We start from the raw sequence: 22595 nt of genomic DNA, 5'->3' as shown, positions 1-22595 counted from the left end.
TTGCAAAATTCTAGGGCTACTCTCCAGGGACTGTTCACTTAGAAGCTTTGTAAATTCTGATGACAGGAGAACACAGGGAGGGAGACTTCTCAGGGAAGTCCCACACCAGTTTGTCCTCCGGCACTGAGCCATTGATCAGAACACCCCTGTCTCTCTCAATCTACGAGGGGAGGTGATGGGAGCAAACCTCCAGGTTCTGCCTCATCAATTAAGAAAAGGCCCGGCATGGCTTTGGGGCTGTGTTGCCTCCCTGAGACTGATCTGGAGTTTGCCCAAAGGTGGGAAGCAGACATGCTAGGGCGCAGCTGCCAGGTGAGGCAATGCTGAAGGCAGGGGATAAGAAATTGAGTTAGCTCCATCCCTGCCTTGCTGAGTCTGTCTGGATAGAGGGAGCTCCAGGTGTCTGATGTCGTTAGAGTCATTGCAGGTTGGGAAAGGTGTTAGCAGTAGACCAGGGATGACTCAGGTAGGGAGAAAGGAAAATGCCAGCATAGTCCTTCTGTCTGCCTCAGGGGGAGAAATGGCTAGTTGGGTGCAGGTGATTAACACACATTTAGAGCTAGTCTGAGGTATGACCCGAGGCTGTCCCAGACATGTGGCTTCCTCTGGGCCCTGCCTTCCTAGTGCTAAGGGAATGACTGGGAAGTCTGCCACTGGAAAGACAGTGCCCACAAGCCCTATTTGGTGCAGCTTCCACCAAAACAGAGGAGGTGACAGACTGCAAAGACAACAGAAAGTGGGGTATGGCTGAAGATGCTAGGGTGCGTAGCAGCTGCCTCACCCAAAGCAAATTAGTGACACAGGTATGTTTCAGTGCCCTAAGCACTACAGGGAAGTCAGGGACAGGGCAGGGATAAAGCAAACGGCAGCCATTCGCCTCCACAGCCACCCAAGTGTGAGCAAGTTTAACAGAGCTATACTCCCTTTGGAATAACCATTCGGGTCCACACCCTGTACTCAACAAGCAAGGACAGAGAGGGGACGCGCAAAAACGTCCATGGGACACAGAAATGGCTCATGGTATGAAGAGTCGCCTGGCTACACAGGTAGCCAACCAAGGGTTGTCACGGGTGAGAATATAAGAACAGAGCAGGGTAAGCCCAGCACTGTAGAGGCAGGGATGCCCTTGAAGCCGACGGAGTGATGGACCCAGCTACAGCAGCTGTGTAGGACGGTATGTGAAGCTGGGAGCTGCAGCTTTAGGAAAAGAGAGACTAGCCCATGGGCCCAGCGGGCACAAGGTTGCAATCCCAGGACCGAAAAGTCTAAGGAGGGTTGGGAGTTGGGGTCCGACCTCGGTTACACAGTCAGGATCTGTCTCTAAATCTATAGGTGTGGGGTCGGTCCTGACCACCACTTCCGGGTGGCTTGGGTGGGCCTGAGAGCACAGCGTACTTTGTACAACCTGAAGCACTGGCTTCTCTGAGGAAGGGGAGCTGAAGAAGAGCCGGAGAGAGAGCCGTGGAAGCAGGAGCGAGAAGAGCAAGATGACAGGGTGAACTCCAGCAATAAAAAGAGATCAGAGACGGTCCGAGCAGCTGTGGCTTCAAACGGTGCACCTATGCATCCAGTTCCTGGGAATTCTAGGCATGTCTAGCCTGCACGCTGCCAGGTCCTGCTGAATGTGCCGTCAGCAAGCCCTGTCCCGGCACCTCTGCCCACCAGAAGTGGAGTTCACTTGTCTCCTGGAGGGGGAGGCAGTTCTCCCAGGGCAGGCCAGTGCAGAGGGAAAGCAGAGACCCCTTCACCGGCTTCCTGAAGAGGGGAGAAGGCTTTTAAAAGAGCCAGCTGGATATCTGCAGCCTTGAACCCCTGGAAGGGTGTGACTGATGGACTCAAAATGGATATCTAAGTGCCCAGGAACCTGTCTCCAGATCACCAATGCCTTCTCCAGCACCAATGGGACTCCCTGAGATGCAGGTTCGGTTCCCCCACAAGTGCAGTGCCTTCCCAGTGCACCTCAAAGACCTGCCAGGCACCCAGACCTCCTTGGGGCTCAGCGTTCAAAACTGTTATGTTCCACTAAGAATAAGGAGTCAGTCAAAAAAAGGGAACCAGCTCACAGTAGACCTGATTTCCACCTTAAACACTGAGCAGCTGGACTGTTTGCTTGTTTGCTTGCTTGTTTTGGACAATTCTGGCCAGAGGGAACAAATAAGGCTCTGGAATGACAATTGTCCCTGGAAGATTCCAACAGGAAGCCAGGTATGGCAGTATGCCTGCCATCCCAGCACTCTGAAGGTGAGGCAGGAGGATGGCAAATCCCAGGGCAGCCTTAAAATCAATCATAAAAGAGCTTCTAAAAGGCCAGAGCTGAGTTTAAAAAAAAAAAAAAAAAAAAAAAAAACTGTCAGGAAGACAGGCCTAGAGCAACTCCACCCACTCTACCATCTCAGACAAGAGCCTCCTGCGTGTCTAGCGAGTGTCTATACTGTGGGCAAACAGCGCCAAAAAGTGTGTCCGCCTGTGCAGAGCCAGTATCTCCACAGCAGATCCAAGTTTATATTTAAAATAAAAAGGAAAGTAAAATATAATATCACCAAAAGGAAATAACCAAAGCAAAGGGCATGGTGATCTTTGATCAGTTGTTCGGGGGTCTCTCTATGGAAGCTTCAGGTCGGTGGTGTCAGAACCAAGCAAGGGAGGGAGTCTCGTGGAAATCTTGAAGAGGTCCTTACCTGAAGAGCAAACAGCCACTGCAGAAGGCCAGAAGGAGATGTCTAGAAACACTTATGTGACTGGACATGGATTGCGGGTACAGAAATGGACATCTACAGCCACAGTAAAAAGTGTGGTTCCGTCCTGAGACATTGGCAAATTGGAAGCGATGAGTGACTCTGCCCTGATCCAGCACTACTCAGCTGGTGGGGGAAGAGACCAGAGTGAGGCAAGTATCGTAAGCCTGGTTGCCGTTGTACAGACGAGCAAGGAGACTGTGGCCAGCAAGAAAAGCCACACTATTGGGAACAGGACAAACCTAGGGACACCCGGCATTTTCCTGGGATACTGGGGACTAGCTCTCAGCTCAGCCTTGTCTAGAACTCAGAGGTGTGAGTTGTATGGGGCCCACGCTCTGACTCATGACGCCCATCCCATGAGCAATCAGTTCCTGGAGATGGGGAATGATTGCCTCCAAGCTCCTGCCCCACGGCAAGAAACCCCCGGACCCGCCTCCTCCACCAGGCTCTCCTGCAGCCTCCCACTCGGGTCACGGTTCCCTACTCCAAATCCTGCAGAGGTGGGAACCAGACTAGACGTGAATCCCCACCATGCCCTGAGCCTGCTTCAGTTAGTCACAGGGGCCGACCCTAACTGTGTCACCTGCCATGCCTGGCCCGCAGAGACCGTGCCCAAGGGCCCTCCCTGCACACAGGTACTGACTTGCCACCTGGGACTTGCACCTGGGAACTGGGAACAACACGCTCTCCTCAGGGCTGGGGACAGTTCCGTTGACAAAGTGCTTGCCTTGCAAGAATGAGAGCCTGAGTTTGGTCCCCAGAACCCACAGCATTAAAAATATGAAAGGAGGAAGAGGAGGAGGTAGAGGAAGCAGCATAGCAGAACACAACTGCAATCTCAGAGCTGGGAAGGCAGCAATGGAGAGTCCCGTGGCCTACCGGCCAGTCCATCTAACCTCCTTAGAGAGATGCAGGCGAAAAGAGACCCTGCCTCAAAAAAACATAAGAGATGCCTAAGGAATGATAACTGCAGTTCCCTGGCCTCCACATGCATGTTAACAGACCAGACACATGAACACACAGAGATACACATCTCCACACACATACACACAGACAGAATCTTCATCTCTGTTGTTCTGGCCTGGCACTCCCCGGATAATAATGAAACCTACATTGTGTGACATCAGGCACCAGGTCAGCCTATGAGGAAGAAACAGAGTAAAGAGTGCACACCTGAACCTGGTGTAATCGGGGCCCTTGGGGCTCTCGTGGCAGGTTTACCATGAAGCTAGCTACCTCCTTCCACAGCAAGGACCCAGAAAAGAGTGGTTACCCTCTGCCTTCTAACTGCTATCCTGACCAAAGGAGCTCCATTTAAAGTCCATGGTGTCTCAATGCAGGAGATCTCTGCAGGACTTCAGTGGGACCATCTAAACATCCGTGAGTCCACTCTAGGGTCCCTCCTTATGCAGCCATGCCTATATGCATGGAAGTCACCCACATACTGGGGTGACGGAGGCCTCCGCTCTTGAGCAGAGATCAGCCACCAACAAGGCAGTTGAAACAAACATATTCCCTGGGACATCCTCCACTCTCATTTGAATACAAAGGTAATGGGTAGAGACACCATTTGATACCTGTTCAGTCTAAAACTTTCAGGACACACAGATATCACAGCCTCCCAGCAACCTGAGGCCCCACCACACAGGCCCAGGGCACTGGGATTGTCGCAGATGAGTGACAGGGCCCCTCGCCAGTACATGTGCTTTGACGTGCTCTAGCATGAAGAAAAGCCAAGCTGCTTGGAGCCAATCAAATTGTGCCCCTGTCTCTTTAATAAACAAACCCATGTGCACGTTAACAGTGTTGAAAATTCAATTTAAACTCTTTGTCTGCTGCTGCTTACTCTAAAGATGGTCTTTCTTTAACAACAGAGCACCAAGGAGTCGTTAGTGCTCTCTCTTCATTACTTCAAAAAACCAATCATTAGACACCAGAGTATATACGTAATTAGAAAATCACTTCCTTTGCAATCCAAGCTAAGTAGTTTACATACTGTAATTACAGGGACAAAATCAATTTTTAATCATTTCCCTGATTGGGCTCATCAGCTCTGTGGGAACATTGTAACCTGCTTGTTGTGCAAAAGCAACATCTGGGCTAAAACAATTACCCTTTGTTTGCTACAATATTCCTTAAATCTTTTTGCATAAAAAAAATGAAAACATGCAGATAAGATATTTGGATGTCTTTTTGTCCTTGAACAACACACACCCCAAAGTTCTCCTCATGACACAAGAGGCGTGTTCCCCAGAATTTACAGTTTAACGGTACACATCCAAGGAACGTTTTTTTGTGTGTTTCTTTTTTTTTTAAGCAGTGAGATAAAAGTATCTGATTGTTTTAAAGATCCATTCAACTGTCTAATTGTTGCATGGCTAACACATGGTATTCAAACATCCCACATATTACAAAAGCTCATCTGGGGTAATCATGGGTAACTATTATTGCGGCGGTTTACACTTTTCTAATACAAATGAATGGATTTTATCAAAACTTTTAAAAAAATCTAAAAAGCTGAGTATGTGTGAAAAATAGTTGGTATGAATTGGCAAGGCGAGCCTGAGCATTTTGCTCTCTTAATAGGAAATGACCTCATTTACACTGGAGTAATAATTAGTACTGCTTCACTGACAGTTAAGAAAAAAAAAAAACTTTCCCAGTATAATACAGCAGCCTTGCCTTTGTTAGGCGATCTGCATTGATTATTAACCCTTGCTGAGAATGTCCACATTTTATTCTAAGTTCTGCCTGGCCCCTGCATGCTGATGAAAGATAAAAATAGCTGGTTTGGAAATCCATTGCCTTTCACCCAGATTTCCAAAACTTGTTTACATATTGGAGCTCCTGAGTGACCATCTGTAATACTTGATGTCATCTTTGAAGATACATAGAAAGCCCCCACCACCTCACTGAGCAGCCACCAAGAGCCCCCACTAAGTCCCCTGCGCTCCCTCGGTGGCCTGGTCCCCCCAGGCCTTTTGATGTTTATTGGTTTTGATTATGGCTTGTGAGTTTCCCAACCTACAATTAATTCATAGTCAAAACAGGCCTGCAGGAAAAAGGAGAGGGATAGTGTGTATTTGGGGGTGGGCATAGCTATGCTCCAGCTAACAGAACAGGAGGTAAGGGTATCTAAGAGACTAAAGAGTATTATCCAGGAAGCAGTCAGAACATCTGTAAATCACAGAGAGAGAGAGAGAGAGAGAGAGAGAGAGAGAGAGAGAGAGAGAGGGAGGAGGGAGGGAGGGAGAGAGAGAGAGGAGAGAAGAGAGAGAGAGAGAGAGAGGGAGGGAGGGAGGAGAGAGAGAGAGAGAGAGAAGGAGGGAGGGAGGGAGGGAGGGAGGGAGGGAGGGAGAGAGAGAGAGAGACTTTGTGTTCTGAAGGGATTTGCTCCTTAACCAAACTCAAAATAAGCATCTGCTAACATTTATTGCGCACCTACTATGCACCTAGAGTTCCAAAATTCATCACTCCTGACCTCGTTCATCCTGGCAGCAATCCTATGTAATGGGCACTGGTACCATGAGCATCTGTGTGTGGTGACTGAGGAACAGCCATGAAGCAGAATGCTCCATTTAACAGCTCATGAATAGAAGAGATGGAGCGTAAACTTGGGTAGGATAGGGTATGCCAAGAACCTTGGAGAGTCCCCCAAGGCGGGGTGTGGCCTAATGTCTACAATTCAAAGATACCTGATGACCCTCACAGCTGCACCCTCAAGCAGGCACAGTCCTCAGCATCACTAGGCTGAGCTGGTTCCATAAGAACACAAACGGGGTTGTGTTTCTCAGAAGGGGTGAGAAGCACAAACTGAGGCACAAAAGATCCTGGGCATCAAGCACACACACACACACACACACACACACACACACACACACACACACACACACACACACTCACACACACAGACACACACACACACACAGACACACACACACACTCACACACACACAGACACACACACTCACACTCACACACACAGACACACACAGACACACACACACACACACTCTCTCTCTCTCTCTCTCTCTCTCTCTCTCTCTCTCTCTCACACACACACACACACACACACACACACACCACTCACACACACACACACTCACACAGGATGCAAGTGCCTCTTCACTGAGAGCCAGGCCTTGGGAGGCTCAGCCTGAGCATCAGTTTACCCAATCTCTCTCTGCCCTGCCTGACCCCTGTCTCCTATCACTCCTAAGCACAAAGTGGTTATGTCTTACTCCCCGCCACCATGCCACTGCAGGGGGGATGTGGCCCCCCACATCAGCTCAGGACCCAATAAAATGACATGTCAACAGACCCCAGTACAAAGAAAAGAGGCTGGGAAATGTGTGATGCTTTCTAACTGGCTGTCACCCCAGCAACAGAAGTACTTTTCCTGTCATAGCATCCTTCTATCCTGCAGATGATTCTGCAGCAACCTTCCCAGAGCTGAGGCTCAGGAGAACAAAACACTGTGGCCTCCTTTGCTCACCTGCTCACCGGCTGCTGCCACTCACACGGTCTACACAGCAGTTGCCAATGCTGTGCAGTCACAGTCTGTACTGTTGGGTTGGGTAGCCTCTAGGCAAGCATGGCTACTGAGCCGGTCCAATGTAAGGCAGGCTCAAGAAGCAAACCATGCTTGGAGAAAGCACAAAATTCTTTTCCTTGCCATTGTTGTCTTAAGATGTAGACTCCTTATGGCCTCCTGGCTGACCCTGAGCCCACAATCCTCCTAGCTCAGCCTCCCAAATGCTGGGATTACAAGCGCATGCCAGCCTATTCAGGCTTATTGATAGTCTCCGTACTTTTTGTATAGCAAATGATAAAATTGATGATATATGGGATTAAACAGAATATAGATTTCCCATCAACGCCACCAGTTTATTTCCTTCTGTTTCACTGTAGCTGTTAGGACACCCACTATTGAGTGCATCAAAGCTTAGAAAAGAGAGGAGGAGGCCAGGCAGTGGTGGCGCACACCTTTAATCCCAGCACTTGAGATGCAGAGGCAGGTGGATCTCTGTGACTTCAAGGCCGGCCTGGCCTACAGAGAGTTCTAGGACAGACTCCAAAGCTACAGAGAAACCCTGTCTTGGAAAAAGAGAGAGAGGGGGATGAAAGGGGTAGAGAGGGAGGAAAATGGAAAGGGAAAACAGAAAAGGGAAAAAATCAGATTATTTTGACAACCGAATTGGACCAGGGTAAAAACTGACTTGTAGACTGAGGCAGGTTTTTAATTGTATCAGTTGAATGTTGATCCCAGAGTTCTGAGGCTAGACAAAATCTACACAAGTTCTGATTGGACCATCTTGGTCTTTTCTCTACAATAATGACTCTGTGTTCTGGCTCGTTTATTTTTTACTTTTATAAAACTGATCATTTAATAAGCTAAGGTCACTGGTGGAAAGTTTGGAACATGCAAAAATATCACAAGTAGGAAAAGAGCACTAATCCATAATCCCATGGCCCTGTGGGAGCAACAGTGCTATCTGGGTACACTGGGTATCTCCTATGCTATGTGTGTGTGTGTGTGTGTGTGTGTGTGTGTGTGTGTGTGTTTGCACAGTTCATTTGCATCCTCGATGTTTTTAATGTGTATGGGTATTTTGTGCACTGCATAAATGTCTGGTACCCTTAGAAGCCAGAAGAAGGCATTGGATCTCCTGGAACTGGAGTAACAGATGGTTGTGAGCCACCATGTGGGTGCTAGGAAGTGAACCTGGGTCCTTTGCAAGAGTGGTCAGAGCTCTTAACCACTGAGCAATCTGTCCAGCCCCTATGTCTTTGATCTTAAATTCCCTAAACCTGAGGTCCCAAAAAGGAACCGCTACACTGAATACAGGACCCAGGCTGGAAGAGCAGAGTTTTCAGGTCCACACAAAGGGGAAAGAGCTACTAGAGCAGCAAGATGAACCCCACTGAGAAAGACTCTGGAGATACCCAATAAAGAGTGATTCTGCAAATATATAAAGACTACTCAGCAAGAAAAAATGGGCAAAAGATTCAAACATACACCTTGACAGAGAAGACCTGAACACAGTGACTCATGTCTGTAATCCTAGCACTTGAGGGCCAAGGCAGGAAAATCGCCATGAATTTGGAGCCAGCTTCAGCTATATAGTAAGTTCTAGGTCACCCTTGGCTATATTATAAGACCCTGTCTAAGAAAGACGGGGAGAGAGAAAGGAAGGGAGAAGGAAATGGGAGGGAAGGGAGAGAGACAGGGATGGAAGGAGGGAGGAAAAGGGGGGAGAGAGGGAGGGAGGGAGGGAGGGGAGGGAGGGGGGAGGGAGGGAGGGAGGGAGGGAAGGAGGGGAGGACAGAAGGAAGGAAGAGAATGGAAGAGGTAAATTCTAAGTAAAAGTGGCTCCACACCCCATGTCATAGGAGAACTTCAAAGTGAAACAGAAATCGGTATTTCTACACATTTATTGCTGTGGCTAAAATCCAACACAGTGATAACACCAAAGGCTGGCAAGGAAGAGAAGCCACAGGGTTTCTTACTCATTGCTGATGAGAATGCAAAATGGTACAGCCACTTTAGAAGACGGTTTGGCAGTTTCTTACAGAGCTAAATATAGCCTCACAATACAAGCAAGCTGCCATGGTCCTTGGTGCTTATAAAGAAGCTGAGATTTATGTCCATACAAGAAGTTGTTCACGATTGCTTAGGGCAGAACGTCTATATAATGGAATCATCTTTAACACCATTGCCAAATCCTAGAATCAGCCAAGATATCCTGCAACGGATGAATGGAAGTACTGTGGTAAGTCCATACAGTGAAACATTATTCAGTAGTGAAAAAAAGTGAGCTACTGAGCTATGGAAATATATGGAGATAGTTTAAATGCATATTTCTACATGAAAGAAGCCAATCTTAAAACCCACAATAGTTTGGGAGGGTAAGCGGTTGAAGATGTTGAGTTCAAAACAAGCCAGGGATATAGAGATCTTGCCTAAAATAGAAAAAAAAATTGAATCGCCCAGCTACGGAAAACAAAGACAGCCAGTGGCTATCAGAGGTTCAGAGAATGGGGGAGTCATGAGGGAATGAGCACACAAACTTTTAAGGCAGCAAAACTATTTACAATGTAGTTAAGATACGTGCCCCTCTGTATAGTTCAAAGCCCCCAGAATGTATTCTTCAATGCAAATGAGTACAAGGTGGCGAAAGCCCCTGACTTCAGTTAGAGACAATGCACCAACAGATAACAGAGAAGACTCTGAATGTCCCTAACATCATGATGTCTGTCTAAGGTGGCAGAAATGTCAGTCACCCTGATATGACCGTTGTCCAAAGTATGTGTACACTGAGATGACACACTGGATCCCCTAAATATATATAGTAATCATAGATCATTAAAGTACATATTAAGCAAAAGTAAAAATAAATAAATAAAAAATAAAGTGGGGCTGATGAGAGGGCTTAATGGGTAAAGGTGTTTGTGAACAAGCCTGGAGATCTGAGTTCAATCCCCAGAGCCCACACAGTGGGAGGAGAGAATGGATTCCCACAAGCTCTTCTCTGACACACACACACACACAGAGAGAGAGAGAGAGAGAGAGAGAGAGAGAGAGAGAGAGAGAGAGAGAGTGTAAATAAATGTACTAATAATTAAATATATATTATGTTACATTTTGGTTCCTTAGTTGTAACAAATGTGCCATACTAACCCAAAATGTTAGTAAAGGGGCAAGTTGTATAGAAGAGGTATTTAGCAATCCTCTATACTTCCCGTTCATTCTTCCATAGACCCAAACTGCTCTAAGACCATCTTTTGACTTAAAATGGGCATGTGGGTTGGAGAGACAGCCAGCAGTTAAGATCACTGGCTGCTCTTCCAGAGAACACATATTTGGTTCCCAGCACCCACGTGGTGGCTCATAGCCATCTGTAACTCCAGTCCCAGGGGATGTAACACCTTCTTCTGGCCTCTTTGGGCACTACACATGCAGGGTGCACAAACATATATGCCAGACATACATACACATTACATAAAAATAAATAAATCTTTAAAGAAATACATAATTTTTAAAAAAATTCAAGGGCACCACATATGATGGTGAGCACCTTTAATCCAAGCATTCAAGAGGCAGAGGCAGAGGCAGAGGCAGGCAGATTTCTGTGACTCTGAGGCCAGCTTGGTCAACATATTAAGACCCTATTTCAAAATAGGAAGGAAGAAAGGAAGGAAGGAAGGAAGGAAGGAAGGAAGGAAGGAAGGAAGGAAGTGACGAGTGACAAAAGAAGGAACAATGGACGAGGAGGAGGACCCCATGACTCAAGGAAGTACTATATCTTTCCCTCTTGATTGGAACATTTCTAGTGCTGACCATTGGAAACGTGTTAAAGTGCTTAGAGGTATGGCCATGCCTCCCCATAAGCCCCTGACTGCCAGTCCTCTGATGAGCTGATACCCAGTGTCCAGATGAAGCTACTTGAGCAGAAATCCAAAGGTGGGTGCTCAGTCACAGACACAGATCCCAAAGGCTGGGAACGTCACTCAGCCAGGTCCTTGCTTCTGGGCGTGTGGGTGTAGTCATTTTTGAGAGTGTGTGTGTGTTTTTACTGTTTTTAAAGTGTGTGTGTGTGTGTGTGTGTGTGTGTGTGTGTGTGTGTGTGTGTGTGTGTGTGTGTGTGCAGTGCCCATGAAGGCCAGAAGGTGGCGTTGGATCTCTGGAGTTGGAGCTACAGGTTGTTGTGTACTACCCATCTCCTGTCTTCTGCAGGAGCAGCAAGTACTGTTAAACCTCTGAGCCAGCTCTCAAGACCATTGCCATTTTCTGATCACAAAATGAAGAGACCTGTGTCCCTGAAGGAAGGTCAGCCCTTCCTATGTGATGTGCACAAGTGCCATCCTCAATACAGATAGTCACCAAAGTCTCAGCCTCACTTCTTGGTCACCAAAACAAACAGAATCTTAGATGCCTTGGTGAGTCCTGAGAGCGACGAGGAACCAGAGAGGGGCCAACAGGAACGTGCAGGTACAGAAAACATTAGGAGAGACGGTCAGAATGCACCCCTTTCTCATCTGTGCTTACAATCTAGCTGAAATCCTGATGTCTAGCATTGGTTTTGCCTCTCCATCCACACTAAATTTGGTTCCGGCTCTGGGCTATTCTGGAGAAGGCTGAGAAAAGTCAAGGGCAAACCCTTTTGGAGGGGGCAGAGTACTTCGTACTGCCTTCCTATGACCTTATAGTAACAAAAGGGATCAGAACTGTCAAAACTAAGCTCCTTCAAGCATCCCTCATGCTTTAGCAAAATAAGCAAAGATGACAGATTAAAAAGAGAAAGAGAGAGATTACAGAAGCCTGCTCATGAAGACAGTGCCCACACAGTGTGGACAAACGAGGATGGAAAGAAAGACTCTTTTCCTAGGTAGGCTTGGGCAGCTCACAGTCTCCTTTGCTTGTGTCCAGGTAAACTTCTTGTCCAGGATTTTTTAAATCCAACCACTTACAGGAGGGGGAAAAATGTCTGTCCTCTCTCATTTCCCAAGCTCTTCCATTTTAGCAAAGATTTTATAAACATTCTTAGAAGGGGTCTATTCTTTCTCTTCTGCCCACAGGTAAGAAGAGATGGCAGATGTTTCAGAAACAGCATATTATATTTTAAAAAAATCCAATGTCACTAAAACCAGAATGGAAATGTTTTATACATTCACAAACACTGTAATGAATTTGCACAACCTTAGCCGACTGTATACCCCGGCATAATAAAACGGTCTCCATCCTTTCAAAGAAAAAAATTACGCATGCTAACACATAGCTTTCGAAAAGCATTGTTCTTTAAAAAAAAAAAAAAAAGCTGCATTTTTCTCGGCTACCATGTAATTTGTGAGATGCGTTTTTAAATGCTCTGCTACAGCAGCGGGCTTCATCAGTCAGATGATACCGATAGATAATTCACCAAACAGTCACATGATCCTCCATCACTCTAAAAGACGCGAATATATTGCCACAAGCTTTGGGAATAATGGGTGCACCTGTTTACGGTGTCACCTCTGTTTGCTAATTGTCTCCTTGAGCTACATTTTAGTTCTAATGCATTTATTTTTGACAGGCAGTGTCTATTTAGAAATCACATTACTTCAACTGCAATTGTTCTTTTGTCTATCAAGTAAATGAAGTGTTGTTATACAGATTTCAGGTTCTGATTAGTAAAGTATCAGAGCCCCAGAAAGGTCAATCAGTTATTTACCTGAGGTAAGGGATGACAGACATCTTGAATATTCTCCAGCTCACGCTGTGAGCCATAGCATTATTGCTACGCAACTCAGTTTTACCTTCCTACGTTCATTCCGGGGTTGGCACGCTAAGAAGGGACACTCAGAAGACGTGTCCCTGAAGAATCCAGGCAGGTGGCTCTCATACTAACACACATTGGTGGCATCAAGTCAAAGCTGCAGCCCTTGAAGGTGCCAAGTGACCAAATGAGAAGGGAAAGATGAACCCCTCCATGTTGGCTTGGACAATTTTTTCCTTTTAAAAAAAATGGCTTTGTACATATTTTTCAAGACATTATACTCTTCAAATCCAACTTCATGAGTTAGTCCAGAGGTGATCCCAACCAAACCAGGAAAGTGAAAGATAATGACTATGGGAAATAAACAGTGCCTTCTCTGAAAGCCAGAACCTACTAGAAATGGATTCACCTCCCACTCCTGGCCTGTCACAGTGTGGGTACGAGCCACCTCTGTGGGTGGCGTGTTGAATGCCAAGCCACAGACCTCAGCCTGTGGCATCTTCAGAAGGAATAGTCAGACGCACACATGTCCTGGCTAAGTAGCCAGAGGTCTCCCATATTAGACAAAAGAATGAAACTCCAATAGCAACTTATTCATTCAGATCCAAGTATCTACAGCTCATGTGTCTACAAATGATTCCTACAGACCTACCCACCTACCACCTCAAAAGCAACCCACCCCTGAGCCAGAGAGGCTAAATCGCTTGACTGCTCTGTATGGTAGGACTCCTCCTGCCCCAACTCCTGCACCTGCTTTCTGTAACCCATACCATTAAATTACTCTGGAAACGATCCGTGTCCCCACTAATCCGTGCACACTTGGAACCTTTCGCAAGTCTCAACCTTCAACAGGTCCCATCTGGACACCCACTTTATAAGGGCCTGTGCTCGGTGGCCTAGCTACAGGAGGGTGCACTTTGGGGAAATTCCCAGCACCACTGGGATTCAACAGACTTGCCAAAAGAGAGACACAAAAAGCCACGCTTTGCCTAAAATCACGTTCTAAATTGGCTCCCTGGAGCATCCCTCCACCTTGTTCAGGAAAGGTTCCCTGTTTCCTCATGTTTAGCATATGCCGTGTAACCTGAGTAGGAGTCCCAGTGTTGCTCCCCTCCACGGCTTTCCTGCATGTTCCCCATTAGGATTATAATTACATGCACACTGTTTGACTTAGAAACATTCGCAAACGTGTTGTACATGTCCACTAGGCTCACGCCAGCACCCAGGAGCAAAAAGAAAAGCGGGGAGGGGGAGATAGATGAACCCCAAGGCCAGTGAGATAGGGGATCCCCAACTCACACCGGGCCTTCCTCAAGAAGAAAACCTCCCCGACACTTGCGACTGGAGCAATGAGGAATGTCCTCTTCATCTGCAATTTATTTCCACCAAGTACTCTAATCATGGGAAGTACTTTTTGCTTTTTAAACAGCCTGCTTGTTTTTACAGGTCAAGAGCATAAATAAAACAGTCAAGTTGGAAAGAACGAAGGCTCGTTTGCAGGAGAAGGAAGTAGTTTCTGAGTGTCCGGGTTTGTTCCTATACCAGGCAGCTCCCGGGAGGCAGCTCTGCTGCCTCCAAAAGCCAGGCCCAGGGCAGCCAGCCTCATGGACGGTCAACAGCTTCCTGCCCTCTTGAACTTGGAAAATCCCTCTAGGGAAAGACTGGGGCTGTCACAACCACAGCAGAGTTATACCATTCTATATGGACAGTTTTACAACGAACATATAAGCCACTTGCTAAACAGTGTGGGTGGGAGCAGGCTAACATTGACAACCCGTGCTGTGACTGAGACTGTCCTAAAGTGATAACTACTAGTTGGCAGTTGGCAGTGGCAAAGGATCTCGGAAAATTAACAAGACTTGAAACCAATATATTTGATATAGATGACATCTTCGTGGTAGGAAGAACAGAGGAGGCAAGGAAAGGAGGGAAAGAGACAGGAGAGCAAAGGGAGTAATAGATGGGGAAGAAAGGTTGGAGGGAGAAAAGAAAAAAATCACTATCCATTTTCCCTATATAAGCACAGAGATATATCTTCTGTCAAAATGGGTATCATAACCAAACAAGGAAAATTCATTTGCACACACACACACACACACACACACACACACACACACACACGCACATGCACACACCACAATTGATTATAATGTTGAAAAAGGAAAGGATAGACTCACGAAACCACGTTAGCCAGGTATGGTGGTACATACCTATAATCCCACCACTCAGCAGGCTGAGATGGGACTGTCACAAGATCTACATGATGAGTTCCTAGTTTAGGATGCCTAGAGAGAGGCTATCTCACAGCAGCCAGAAATAAAAATACAAAATATTCTAAAAATCAACTCTGGGTCAAGACCAGGGCCATTGGAGCTGAGAAATTGGATTCATGTCTATCCAAGAAAAACATTGCTTAGCAACTTCAAGACTGGTGGTGACTTCCTGCATTTACATGAGATGACTAGGTTCACCTGCAGAATCCAAGACACAATGGGTCATTAGCTGCAGAGGGCCAGCGCCAGAACATGGGTCCACCATGCCTCCCAGGACGACAGGCAGAGGACACAAAGACAGGCAGGGCAGGTGGGAGCTGAGGACCACAATGAAAACTCTGGACCTCATTCTCATGGCTACCTGAGCATCTATCTTTCCTTTATTCTGCGTTTGCTGGTGCCCCCAGCCCCCCCTTCTCTTTTTATCAAACATCCCTAATGTAGTGATAAAATGAGGAAGAATGAAAGATTATTATAAAACAGGACTTTTATGGCTTGCGTCTAAGGCACAGCCACAGTGTTACATATATTTTCTCTAAGTAATCAGGAATGTATTGGTATTTTGAAATTATGTATCTCTAATAACACAAAAGTACTTAAGAACAGAAATAGACAGTAATGGAAAATGCAGTCAACTGTTGACAACATATAGAATTTCTGAAAATAATTTGCAGAGAACAGCACGGCAGATGACTCAAAAATTTTCACAAAAATATTTCTTGCCTCCGATAGTCCAATGTAATTCATTTTCTATCTCTGTTCATTAATCATTGTTAAAATTAGTGATCCATTTCTTCCACTCTGCCATCTGCACTCAGCTTCGTAACAAACATGACACCTTCCTGCATAATAAAACCTGACAAGTACTCGGATGCATTTCCAAATAGCTTTCTGCACATTTGCACCTCTATAGCCGATTCCGCTGTCAGACAAAAGTGGATTATTTAACCAGAGGACTTTCTTTATCAATTCTGAGCACAGATGTGTGTGTGTGTGTGTGTGTGTGTGTGTGTGTGTGTGTGTGTGTGTGTGTTAAAATATGATCAAGGAAAAAATCCATTAATTTAAATTAAAATGGCATTTTTTTTCCTGCCTTAAGTAGAGGTGTGTAAATCCAGGTTATACCAGCCAGCATCACTCACCAGAATGCGGCTGGGCGTCTTGTGCTTGAAATATGACGTTTACGTAAATAATTCGTGGCTTCATCTTGTAAACTTTTCTAATAAAAATGATCTTGACATTCCAACCTCCTTAATTTTTTTTTTCATTTTAATATCCTGCTCTATTTTGTTTTTCAGTCTTTGATCACAGAATTTCAAATAAATATTTTTTAGGCAAAGACAAAACAATCAAAGAGCAGGGAGATACAGATGAGAAATACCAATGAATAATTAAACACATGCCAACCGTTCCCTTGGGGAAGCCACGACTGGGTCCAAACCACAGGAAGAATTCCTGGTCTTCTTGGACAGCTGGCACATGGTGCCACCCCTCTGGCTGTAATTCCTGGTCTTTATGGATGGAGCTGAGGAACTACACACTGGAACCTTCTCCCCACCCACTGACATAGTGACCCCCAGGAGCTCCGCAGAAAAGGGCATCAACCAGACTGGCAGGGCATCCCTGCATCCCCTTGCAGGTGGAAAGTGGAAGGGTGCTCCCAGACCAAGATGGAAAAAAAAAAAAAAAAAAAAAAAAAAAAAGAAGGCTACTTGGATTTCTTGACTATGTCGCCAAGGCTATCTCCTGCCTCACTGCCACTTTCTCTGCATGTGGCAAGCCCTCAGTGCAGAATCAGAAATCCTGTAAGCTGCCCCACCTCCTCCTGTGTGTCCCCTCAGCACCTACCCAGTTCTGTGCCAGGGAAGGTGAGGACTCTGCTTAAGTCCCCCACACATGTGCCCAGCCCCCATGAAGCTTATCACACAGGAGGGACAAGATGGTACAGATGTTTCTAAACCAAGGCAGAATGACAGATGCTCTGTGGAGCAGAGAGAAAGGAGGGAAACCACCTGACCTACAGGAGGTGGGGCTGCAGAGGCAAGATGGCACCAGGGCTGATCAAGACATCAACAAGCCAAGCTGAAAAGCAGGCAGCAGGGGCTCCTGAGGATCTGGGCACACTGGGGCTAGACCAAAGGGTGAAACACCTCATGAGGTTAGAGACACTGTCACTGTGTCTCCTGTGGTCACGCAGGCCTGGGCACAGAAGCCACACTGAAGAAGCAGGGGCCTGAAGAAGCCACAAATTCACAGCAAAGTTCAACAGTTACTGCACGAAGAAATGTTGGTGCTAAATGGCAATTTACCACCAAGCGCCTTGGATTTTTGAAGCAGTGCCTCACCAAGCAGCCCAGTGTCACAACACCGGGCCCCTGGGCTCGTTTCTCCCTCTTTCTGTTTCTCTGTTTCTTTGTCTCTCTCTGTCACACACATACACAAATGAGAGAGAGAGAGACAGAGAGACAGAGAGACAGAGAGACAGAGACAGAGAGACAGAGAGACAGAGAGAACTATTGACTGCATAACTTTTTCCCCAACCCTCCCCTCACTTTATCTTTCTCTGTCCTCGCAGTCTGGTGTGGAGCTTGGAGCAGATCCCCCAACTAAGCCTGATTAGAATGAGAACAGTCAAAAGACAAACTTTGCAAAAATCAAGGTTTAAAATAGAAATAGCAACTGACCCTCAGCTGCACTGCTGCCGGCTGGGACAGTGACAATAGCGACTCTTTTGTTAAACTTCCCTGTGAGACGTGCTCAACAGACTGGGGTGGGTGTGGGTGTCTGTCTGTCTCTTATGAGAGAGTGGGAGAAAGGTTTAAAATAGCCATGACTTAAGAAAAGAGAAATTAATTGCAAATTATCATTCACCCCTTAGCAGCCAAAATATCTGTTGATTCCTCTAACATACACAGGATCTAAATCAACACTATAAATATTTCAGAATTTGAAGGCTTCCATTTTGTCCCTGGCCCTGGACAATAACCTCTCTCTCTCTCTCTCTCTCTCTCTCTCTCTCTCTCTCTCTCTCTCTCTATCTATCTATCTCTCTCTCTCTCTCACACACACACACACACACCAGTTGAAGAGGGGATGCTAGGGCCAGGGAGAATGCAGGCATGTGCCCCCCCCCCAGGGCATTGTCTCCTGGCCTCCAGCTCCTCTATGCTGGAGTTCCCCCCTTTTCTCACAGGTCTGCATCCTGACACATTCAATTTCGGGTTATCAGCACATCTGAATTCAGAATACTGATGTGGATAGAGGGCAGGCCTCTCCGGGCTGATTAGCACCGTTTAAGAAAGCTTTCGCCAGCCGGGCTTCATTGGCTGGGAGCGCCACCATGGTGGGTGGCCTTTCTGTATTAGAAGTCAACATGGAGCTGTCGCATTTGAATTAAATATAGACAAAAAGAAAGATCTGATTATGCTTATTCATAGCTAACCTTTCAAGTCCACCAGGCTGTCAAACTTGGAAGCAAAAACAGAGGGATTCTTTCCTAGATAGCTGAGTGACTGGGCCGTATTTTCTTAGGAAGTTTTTTGGTCTACCCAAAGTAGTGGGTGTGTGTGTGTGTGCGTGCGTGCGTGCGTGCGTGCGTGTGTGTGTGTGTGTGTGTGTGTGTGTGTGTGTGTGTGTGTATGTGTGTGTGTATCTCAGTCTAGGAGTTTCTAGAAAGATTCTTCAGAAGGAAATCAGAGGGGAAGCTTAGTTACTCCGAGGTACACAACAAAAGGGAAAATGAGGTCTAATTACAATCTATAAACACACGAAAATACAGGCACATTCACATACAGATTTGTGGCCACGGGTCCTGTCTTCTTCCAAAAAGAGTAGCTGGAAACTTGATGCACACAAACATACTTTTGTCATGGGGCTGAGTTGGGGACTGGGTCAGAAAAGACACCATCGTGCCAAAGAGTGGAGCCATGAGGTGGAGAAGAGGGGGCATCCTCACTCATGGTCATTGTCACCTTTATATCTTTTGTAGCAGTGAGACTCTGAAAATTTGCCTCTAGTAGGTACCCATGTTAATTCTACAGAACAGGACACTGAGGATCAGATCACCAAAGGCCCCAGCTTCCCAAGCACCAGGCAAGTCAGAAACCCCATACATACTTTCCAAGATCACTAGGCTGGCTCTGGTACCCACAAATAGGCCAGGACTATGATACCACTCAGTAAAATAACTAATATTTACTGAACATTTATTATGTGTCAAACACTGTGTGAAATCTTGGATCATCTTCTCAGGCCCACCCCCATTACCTTGCTTTGTCTAGAGCCCCTGCAAAGTCCTCCCTTGCAGGGTTCTCTGCCATACGGAAGCCATCTCCAAATTTGGCTGTCCCTGAGAACCCACACTGATCAATGGGGCTCCCAGCATACCTATCTGTCTCTGAGAGTTAATTTCCAAGGATTTGGTGTTATCCCTCCATTTGTGTTTTTGGGGGGCAGGGGCAGGTTTATGGAAAACTTAAAATCACATGTTATCCTCCTTGGAGTCATCTTTGAAAAGTTCCAGAGATTAAATTAAACAAACCCAGCTGGACAGAAGAGTTGGTTGAGTGTGAACATGGCAGAGTCAGAACATCTATTCTGAGGGTGAAGCCCCTACCTCTGCAGGAAGGTGACACTATTGCTCTGCCATTAGTCACCAAGGACACAAGTTTCTATGAGTGTTCAGCAACAAAGAGCCTGGAAAGCAGAGGTGCTTCACGGGGCCCTGAAAGATACTTCCAGGCCCTAGCCAAACTGCTTCCCTGGGCAGAGTGTCACTGTGGACACAAAATGTGTGTGTTCACACACAAAGTACACACAAAGTAACCAAACTCAGAAGCACAGTCCTCCCAAGCCACATCCTTGAAACCAAGCACAGCCTGCATCCAGGTACCAGACAGCCAGGTACCAGACACAGTATTCCAGGTGGCTGCAGAGACAGCACAAGCCCTATGCTTTGACTGCTTGTCAGCTCAATGCCACTTAGCAAAAGGGTTTCTGTCACTTTGATCCCTCAGGGAAACTTGGTGGGACCACTCCATGACAGCCTCTTCTCTGCTTTCAAGAACCTGTATCCCAATAGGAAGTGGACAGGAGCCCAAAGAGAATGCTGAGGCTGGACCCCCTTCTTTGGCTCCCTCAGTCTGAGGAAGAGATCTGGACTCTTTTTATTTACTGCTCATGGACTGGTGTTGTTTTTCCTTTATGAAATCCCACCGGCACCACCTAAACTAAACAACATTTCAGAAGAGGGTGAACTAGGTTTTTGTCACCAGCTTTGAGCCTAGGGACCTCCCACAGTGCCAGTAATTGCTTTGCCAACAAGATACAGAACTATGGGATGCCCATCAACAAAGCATTCACCCCGAGGTGGCTTCCCCAGTCTTCCTGGGGCAGGAGCAGCATGGGGAGGTCTGAGTGGCACTTCCGTGTCTCAGTTCCCCACCCTTGTCTCCAGGCCACCTGAGCTTAATACTTTGCTATAAATAAATCTTAAATCAAGTTATTTTTTTTAAACTTACTCTCACCTTAAGAAATAACAAGTGTGAAACCATACCTATAATATGTTAGTTATATATTCCTCTAATAGGGCTTAAGATACCCTAAAACGGCCTAACAGAACACAAGCCTCACTTACAGAGACCTCAGCTGGTACCCCTAGGACACAGGTAGACACCATGGTCTGTGCAGCGAGTCTTGGTGTCCCTAGAACACGACTGAGTCTAGGGGAACTACAGACATGCCACCAGCTGCCTAGGTTTTGTGGACTCAACAGAGACTCAAATGTGGTGGCCACAGCTGATTCTCAAGCCATAACTTATTCAAAAAAAAATTGTCCCTTCCCCTTATCATTTTCCTCCCCATACTGGGTGGTTTCATATGTCATCTTGACACAGCTAGAGTCATCAGAGAGAAAGGTGCCTCAGCTGAGGAAATGCCTCCATGAGATCCAGCTGTAAGGCATTTTCTCATTTAGCGATCAATGGGGGAGGGCCCCATCCATGGTGGGTGGGGCCATCTCTGGGCTGGTGGTCCTGGGTTCTATGAGAAAGCAGGCTGAGCAAGCCAGTAACTAGCTCCCCTCCCCGGCCTCTCATCAGCTCCTGCATCTGGGATCCTGCCCTGTTTGAGTTCCTGTCCTGACTTCTTTCAATGACGAACAGCAATGCTGAAGTGCAAGCCAAATAAACCTTCTCCTCCCCAACTTGCTGTTTGGTCATAGTGTTTCATCACAGCAATAGAAACCTTAATTAAGACACTCCCCTTACCACTTTCCAGACCAAAGAAGAGTTCTCAATAGCAACATAGTGAATAGCCAATGAATTTCCTTACCATTCCATCTTAAACTTACCACCAAACATATCAATCACTGCCAAGAGTGTTCTCTTTGCAAAAAGCATGAGGTTCAGCAGTTAAGAGCTCTGGCTGCTCTTCCAGAAGACCCAGGTTCAATTCCTAGCACCCACATGATGACTCACAACTGTCTATAACTCCAGTTTCCAGAAAATCTGATGCCCTCTTCTGGCCCCTACAGGCAATATATATGTGTGTGTGTGTGCGTGTGTGTGTTTATATATGTATACATATGTGTGTGTGTGCGTGTGTGTGTGTGTGTGTGTGTGTGTGTGTGTTTATATATGTATACATATGTGTGTGTGTGCGTGTGTGTGTTTATATATGTATACATATGTGTGTGTGCGTGTGTGTGTGTGTTTATATATGTATACATATATGTGTGTGTGTGTGCGTGTGTGTGTTTATATATGTATACATATATGTGTGTGTGCGTGTGTGTTTATATATGTATACATATATGTGTGTGTGTGTATATATATATATATACATACATACATATATATATATGGTACAGACAAACATGCAGGTAAAAAACCTATACACATAAAATTAATAATAATGGTGCTAATAATAATAATTTTTAATTACAAAGAAATAAGCAAATGGCCGCAAATGGCCAAGATTTCAAGGGTGGCCAGCCTCCTGTTTCCACCACTAGCCCTCCTTCCCCAATCCCATAACTGCAGCTTCCGTCCAGGATCGCACAGGCGTGAGCTCCACCAGGGTAAGAATCTTCTTTCCCCACTTGCAAAGTTTTAGCAAGCAACTGTGGGGACTCTATGAAGCCCGGGCATTTGCTGCACACAACAGCCACAGCCAAGTCCCCCAGTATGGACAGGGAGTTGCTTAACACCCACATGAGCAGAATGCAGAAGTCACAGATCAGCCACGCCACAGCTGACCTGTTGCAATGCAGAAGGCAGAACTCTCCAGAGTTTGTGCTTGCAGGAGATAAATATGAAAAACCTCTACGT

Source organism: Cricetulus griseus, chromosome 9 (assembly GCF_003668045.3).
Source record: "Cricetulus griseus strain 17A/GY chromosome 9, alternate assembly CriGri-PICRH-1.0, whole genome shotgun sequence".
NCBI classification, from domain to species: Eukaryota; Metazoa; Chordata; class Mammalia; order Rodentia; family Cricetidae; genus Cricetulus; species Cricetulus griseus.
Note: the sequence above shows the minus strand (reverse complement) of the source record.